The 8,119-nt window shown below is 40.8% G+C and overlaps 1 protein-coding gene and 1 pseudogene across 3 annotated transcripts in view; one reads left to right on the top strand and one right to left on the bottom strand.

The window, feature by feature from the left end:
* CDK14 (cyclin dependent kinase 14) overlaps nt 1-8,119 on the bottom strand; it is a 658,689-nt gene that overhangs the window by 467,010 nt on the left and 183,560 nt on the right. The window lies entirely within an intron of this gene.
* Nucleotides 228-1,403, top strand: LOC105978594 (annotated as a pseudogene).

Below are 8,119 nucleotides of genomic sequence, written 5' to 3'. Positions count from 1 at the left end.
AAAAAAAAAAAGTGGTGGAGATGGTGGTGGGGAGGCAAGGAAAGACCTGGTCTCTGGGTGACGGTATTAAACACTATTTCAGGGGCTAGCCACCAGAAGAGTCAGCACTCAAAACAATATCTGGAAAGTCTTCCCCTTGAAATACACCTAATTAAATAAAATTAATTCTTAACATTCTGCCTGACAGAAGCAGCACTAGGAGCTGGAGGTGGTGGGGATCAAAGGCGATGACGACTGAGGTCAAGGTACTCCCTATCCTTCATTACAGCCCACGGTAGACACAGTATAGGTACGACTGAGAAGACATACCATTTTCTAACAGTTGCGGCCACAAAACATGAAAAGCAATCATCAACTTGGTGACCATGCCAGACAAGTCATAAACTACTTGAGAGTAAATGAAAATAAAACAAAGACATTAATATCTAGGTGGTTTTTAAGGAAAGGGACCTTTTAGGTATATGTATGAGCACTTTCGCCACCCTTAAGGACCTTAAAGAAGAACAAAATCATAAACCTTCCAAGCTGCTTTGGAGCGGTTGCTCAGCAGGTCTCTGATCCGGGATGCTGCACCCCCAGCCAGCAGCAGCCTGGACTCTCTAGGCAAGGCCACGATACCAGCTACAGCGCGCTGCCTCACCATAGGGGCCATCAGGTCCAAAAGCATGGATCCCCGTGACAGACTACTGCAAGGAGCAGCACAGGGCGCTGGAGGCTCTGGGTCCATCCACCCTGACTGACCTTTTCACAGTATTATCAGGAACTCCCTCCAGTTTCACCCTGACGGTGACCCCTAAGGCTGTGGAAAATAACACAACTGCCATGACTATGCTCAAGTTTATATACAGTGATAAATAACTAGATGACGCGCCCCTCTTTATGAAATATTCCCCCAGGAAAATCTAGCAGATAATGATGTTTTGGATATTTTAAAATTATTGGCACTACAGGTAGAAGAAAATCTTGGTATAACAATGATCTTTAGTATCAGCTGTGCAGATAAATTAAATGAAATAGTAGATCGAGCCCAAACTAGGAGACAGGAAGAAACAAAAAGGGAAAGCAACGGTTTCATGGCTCTCTCGTTACAACTGAGAATTTCTTGAGTTGGAAGATCAAGTTTGAGTTAGACCTCTTGGAAATTTAAAATAAATGAATGAAATGAGAGGAACACGAAGGAAAAAGTAAAGTAAGTGGGAAACACTATTTGAAACACATAATAATTTTGACCCTGATGCCCAGTTGTTGAGGGTGCTGGGAAGCACGTGGCAGTGGGTGAGGCTTTGTTCCAGGAAGGGATGAATTTGAGGGGTGGGGGGGGAGTAGATCCAGACAACAATCCTGTTGCTGTCCCAGAGGGCGACTCAAGGGACCAATGGCCTGGCCCCTCTGCAGAAGTGTGACTACCACAGTCTCTGTGGCAATGCTGAAAGGACTTTGATTTTCCTTGGGGGACGAGGGGTTGTTTGTTTGTTTCAAAGAAAAAAATCAGTTTTAGGAGAGTATCTTCTCATAACTTTCATCATTGAACACAATAAACTAACCATACTTTTTAAGTATATATATGTTAATGGTTGCAGTAGTGGGCAGAAAGAACTCAGAATGAAAAAGGAATACCATAGCATTTTGCTAAAGGAGAAAAATAAACCATTTCCAGCTTGTTAAGGAAAATACAAGGACATCTATCCAGGGCATATCAAAGAGAAGCAAAACTTCCCAAAAACTGGAAACAAGCAAGTCATTTCCACACAAATATAAATGCCTTGTTTATATAAGAAAGACATACCAGCAGAGCAGGAAAAGGTAAGAATAATATGAAACTCAAGAAAAAGGCTCTGATGGAAGTTACCACTATTAGGTTAAGGGGGGAAAAAGTATTGAACAAAATCAAAGTATTGAAACAAAAATCATTGATTAAATGAAAATACCAAAATGTGAAGCTACTGTTAACATATCCCCCATCTCGGTCTACAAGTTTCTGAAAGTAGTGTTTTCATCTCTAACCATTCCCTGGGGAAGTCTGCACTCTGATTTACACCACATCAAACAGCATCTTGGCATGCTTGATGGGCTGAAACCATGTTCCTTCTCAATATTCTTTGAGTTTAGGGAACAAAGAGCAGTCTTGAGGGGAAAGATCAAGGGTGGAAGATGGGTAGGTAAGGTTTCCCAATGAAAGCCTCTTCGGGAAGCCCTTACTACCCTAGGAGAATGAGCAGCACTCTTGTGGCTGGAAAACAAATACTTGGCACAGCTTTCCTGGCCTTTTTCGTCACCAATGCCGGTCCCGAAAGCTCCTTCATCACAAGCCCCTGGTGGTCCCGTGTCCTGCACGGTAATCTATGAAGGTGACCCTTTGGAATCCCAAAACACTTCTGGCTGACCTCTCTGTCTTGAAGTAACTTACCCTCAGCAAATCCCCTTGGAAGCCACTGTTCTGATTGGACTTTATTATTACTAGCATTATTAACTTTAACAGTTTTATCGAGGTAAAAGTCACATGGGCTTTTTCAAGGAAGGCACCGTCTAATGAGACCAAGACAAATGTATGACTGAGACAACTTGTCTGCAGCCATGCCAGGGATGAGAGAGACAAGTTTAAACATGTTTTGTTTGGAAAAACCAGCACTTTCAATGAGTTATCCTGCCAGTGGCAATACTTGTTACTTACACACGAACAGAAGAGAAACAGAGGTTTCCAATTAAACAGGGTGATTTGAGAGCTGTATTTCTTTCCCTCACTAGTACATGGAAAAATCACAGTAAAGTTATAACCTACATGGACAAACAGAATTAGCGAGAAAAAGATTGCAGACAGATACAAACAAAATTCTAAAGACGAGAAGATAGGGGTGCTACAGCAAAGTACAGGGAAGAAATCAGATGGTACCAGGCAATCAGAGAGAAGGGCATCTGGGGTCTTAAAGGCTTGTTTAAAACAAACAGCCATCTTAGTGAGCTGTCAACAGTTCTCATGGCAGACGCACACTAGCCTGTGTGGTCCAAGGACTGTAAATAACAAAGGCCAAGCCGAAAGGAACACTGTATCAGAACTTAAATTCTGAGCAAATGGTTTGCAGAAGGCTACTGACAACAGTGAAAACCTCAAATCTGGTAAATTCCCTCTGGCCAGGGACCAAGGAGGTGAATAGCCTGTTCTCGGACAAAGTACACTGGAACGTAAACTAATACAGGCGTAGTAAGGTTAGTTTAACACCTTACACCAACACTTGTTCTTGAGTTGACCCATTTTAAATTTGTTCTAGTTTTTATTATCTTCTGGTTTGTTTGGGCTTTTTTCAAGTGAGGTTTTACTGTTTTATTTTGTTATTGTTGGAGGATCTTTGGGGGATATATTTTTCTCTATATATTTAAAACACAGGATAGGTACATTTATAGAGAAAGAAACTGGATTGATAAGTTGTTAGGGTCATTGCAGGAGAGGTTTGGGGGAAATGGGGAGCTAGCTAATCATGAGTAGGAGAATGAAGAAAATGTTCTTAAAAACTGACTACAGTGATAATTGCACAACTCTTTTTAACATATCCAAACAATTGAATTATGTGGTGTGTGAAATATTCATCAATAAAATCATTAAAATTAAAAACAATATATTTAATTGAATTTTCAATATAAAGAAATAAAATCAAGCAGATGGCAATATATCAAACAGGTGAGAGGTCACTGACAAGGTCAAGTGAAGAAAGCTTGAAACCTAAATGCTCAAAGGGGTACGCTAATATGAAATGAGTGAATTCACAGTTCAGAATCCCAGAAATGCTCAGCTGGAATCAAAGTTCAGGGCTATACTAAATATAAGAGCATTTAAGGAGCAATTGAGATTCTAGTCCTTTCCCTCAAACTCTACCAGCGAGGTGTTTTCTCTCTCCAACCAAACCCCTGACCCCTACACACACACACACACACACACACACACACACACACACACACTCACTCACTCACTGCCATCTGTAAAGAAATGGAAGCACGGCGGCTCAGAAAAAGATGCAAGCACAGTGGGAATCAGGGTCAGTCAACATCCTGAATGAAGACAAATCAAGAGAAAGTCTGCACAGAAAAGAATAAAGCCTTTGAAGCCTCCTCAAAGATCTCTTAGAGTAGTGATAACCAGCCTTACATAATCCTTAAACAGTCTGCTACACAAACCTTTTTTTTAACAGTTTTATTGGCACTTAATCCACATATCACACAATGCAACAGTTCAGTCATATCAAAAAGAATCATACAATCATTACCCCAATCAATTTCACAACATTTTCTTCAAGTGTTCAAGAGCAATAAAATGACTAGCCTTTCAGTCACGCTCCTTGGGTGGAAGCCCATCAGTTTACAAACCCACCCACCCAGGCACAGGGAATGTTCTGGCAGCTTTCTGATGCAGCACTCAACAGTTCCCCTCAACAGGTACAACGGCTGCTCAACACACCTCCACCGGCAATGCAGGCACCAAAGCCAATCAGCACAGAATACGGAACGGAATGCAAAAGAATCTCAGACATAGTTCCAAGAATTCCCACCTTCCCCCAATAAATGTTTTTTAAAAAACTTAAATTCCTCAAACTAGATTTACTATTCTGGGTGTGATAGTTACATAATCTGGTGTCAATCTGAGGACTGAGTGAAGGGGTGGAGTCTATTCTGTCAATCAGGTGATAGCCAATGAGGGCAAGGCCTTTTCCTGAGAATTCTGGAAACTCCTGTATTTCCTCCTTGGAAGCGGAAGACACACTCTCTCTCTGTTCACTCCCTGAAAAAACTCTGAGGAGAAGCCACATGAAGCTACCCTGAGGCTGTCAGAGTTTCAGAGCTGAAGGAACCATGTGGAAACCCCTGCCAGTGCTGAGATGCTTACAACGCCACTGGATCCACAAGACTGCCCTGTGATCTTCCTACACTTGGCTTCATTGCATGTGTTTCGTAAGTCTGAACAGGACTTTATAGATTGGTATTGGACATATGGTCTAATATTGGACTTGTGGACTTTATCTGGACTGAGCTGGAATATTTTCTCAATAGCCCATTGCTCTTCTTTATAAACTGCTTTCTTATACACATATGTGTGTTTATGAATTTGTTTCTCTAGTCTACCCAGACTAACACACTCAGAAACATATAAGAAAATAAATTATTCATGGAGAAAAATGGGAATGCTTTTTTAAAGAGAACATTCAAAGAAATAGAAAGAGCTCTTGAAAATAAAATATATAATAGAATCAATTTAAAATTCAACTGAAGTATTAAAAAAATTCAAATTTAATAAAAATACCCATAAGCAAAAATATATAAAATAAAAAGGAAAAATAAGAAAGTTAAATAATTAAGCCAAGAGAGACAGTGTCTACATAATTAAAGTTTCAAAACAAAACAAAAAATCGAACAAAGAAATAACCCAAAATATAAATTAACATAGATAAAATAACATTTTCTAAAACCGGAAGAAATTAGCTTCCAAATTGAAAAGACTGAGAACCAAGAAAAAGGCTTTATGAGTTAGTTAGGCATTGGGCTACCAACAGAGGTCAGCAGTTCAAGCCCAATCACTACTCCAAATAAGAAAAATGACGCTGTCTGCTCTGGTAAATATTTAAGTATCAAAAACCCCATGCAAGGTCAAGGTCACAGGGGAAGTTACATGATTGTATAAAGAGGCACAGGATAGCAGGATTGGAGGAAGGCTCATTAACCTGTGATACGCTGTTGACACACCCTTGCTTGCTGAAAGAAAACAGGATTGAAGCAATTACTGGTCAATATCAGTATGGATTACAACTCAACACTGGGGGGGGGGGGCGTCCTCACAAATGGGCCCATAAGCAACATTATGATAAACAAAGAAACGCTTGGACTGGGGACATTAACAAGCTGCAATGTGCACGTGACACAACCTTGCTTGCTGAAAGTGAGGAGGATTTGAAACACTTGTTGATGAAGATCAAGGATTTCAGCCTTCAATATGGATTACAACTCAATGTCAAAAAAGATCAAAATCCTCACAATTGGACCACTCAGTAACATCATGATAAACGGAAAAAAATGTGAAAATGTCAAAGATTTCATCTCGCTTGGATTCCCAATCACTGCGCGTGAAAGCAGCAGTCCACAGATCAAAAGACACAGTGAATTGGACCAATGTGCTGCACGAGACTGTTCTAACGTGTTGAAAATCAAGGATCTCACTACTTTGGAAGACTGCAGCAGAATCTAGGCCTTTGAACTATTATGCTGGTGAAGGATATTGACCGTATCATGGACTGTCAAATGAACAAGCAAGTCTATCTTGGAAAAAATACAACCAGATTGTTCCTTAGATGCAAGGATGGCAAGACTTTATCTCACGTACTTTGGACATGTTTTTAGGGGAGACCAGTCCTTAGAAAAGGATGCATGGGAAAGTAGTGGAGCAGCAAAAAAAGGGAAAGGCCATGACTGAGATAGATGGACACAGTGGCAATAACAACGGGTTCAAACATAAAAACAACTATGAAGTGACACAGGACTGGACGATGTTCAGTGGTGTTTTACACAGATTCTCTCGTGAGTTGGAATCAACTCAACAGAACCTAATAACGACATAGCCAGTCAAACTTAGTTATACATGCAAACGTCCTACCATCATAGCACACTATTGGGGAAAATGCTTCTATAAAGGAATGAAATAAGCCAAGAACAAAAACCAGAGGCTCAGATGTGCGATACTGTATTAGTCTAGGTACTTTGGAGAAACAAATCCACAGCAACTCACGTATAAGAGAGAGTTTTATGTAAAGAAAAGGTGCATCACGAAAACATCCCAACCCAATGCTGCCCAAGCCCACAAGTCCAACATTAACCCATACCCAACACCAGTCCACAAAGTCCTTCACCTCACAAAACAGAGGCAATAATGCCGACTGCAGGAGGAAAGCTGAGTCAGTGAACGTGGAAGCATCTCAGCACTGGCAGGGGTCTCCACATGGCTGCTCCAGCACCCAGGGCTGCATCGGGATAGATCCATGCGGCTTCTCCTTGGGGATGTCTTGTAGGAAATCCATCTTGCAAGCTGAAGCAGGGAACTGCTAAGGCAGCTGCACCCGATGCAACCATCACAAAACAAGAGACCCGAGAACTAGAAAGGCGAGGCTTCACCACCCATTTATTCCTCCGCCTTTCAACCAGCACCACATGTGATTATCGGCCAGGCTGGCACAATTAACTAACTCAGATACCAAAGAGAAGGTAAAGGACAATCTCAGGGCGATGGTAAAGGGAAGACACACCATACACAGCAGGCTGAGACAACAGCCAGTCCAGACTGAATTAGTCCCAGGGGGATCTGTCAGGGCATTCTCGGGCATGGAAGCAAACTAATACACAACCTGATTCTGACTTGTTTGAGAGGACTGTATACGTTTTGTTTTTGTTTTTCCTATACTTTAGGTTCTGAATGTTTTATCGAAATCATATTAATTTTGAATAAAATAAAATAGGAGGCAATTACATTTAGGAAATCAAAAAGTTGATCAATTAAAGAAATTGAGTCATAACACATTACGAGGCTTGGCTATAAAAAATATTTAAGTCATCATAAGATTGTAAATCTGTATATATGTTTAAGCCAAAAAGCATAGCGGTAGGAGAAATTTATATGCGGGAATGGAGAACACCATATAAAAAGTCCTCTCGATGTGTTTCTTTGAACTTAGTATGTTGGTAGTATCTACATCAGTATCACCCAAAGGAAGTGATACTGCCTCCCAGGGGGGCGCTGGACCAATCCAGGGGAACTGGTATAACTACCCTTTACCCTGGATTATTGGCTGTAGGGAAAAGTGTTTAATTGCCAGGTGGGCCCTCAGTCAATTTTTGTGTGTGTGGAAAGAAGATGGTATGCCAAATAAGTCTGATAACCTGTGATACAGAGGCTTATTCGGATTCAAGTTTAATTCTGTTGGCAACACTACTTCATAAATGGCTTTTTCATACTTCAATCATGTCATAATAACTGTCTATAATGTTAGCAGCTATTGACAACGACGGACTGATTTATAAGAGCTTAAAAAATACTGATTGCTAAATCTAGGACTCTGTTTGGATTTATCAGTGGAGACACTTCTAAAAG

Source organism: Echinops telfairi, unplaced genomic scaffold (assembly GCF_000313985.2).
Source record: "Echinops telfairi isolate 266 unplaced genomic scaffold, ASM31398v2 ScPeMD7_23;HRSCAF=83, whole genome shotgun sequence".
NCBI classification, from domain to species: domain Eukaryota; kingdom Metazoa; phylum Chordata; class Mammalia; order Afrosoricida; family Tenrecidae; genus Echinops; species Echinops telfairi.
This window is presented reverse-complemented; position numbering and strand designations above follow the sequence as displayed.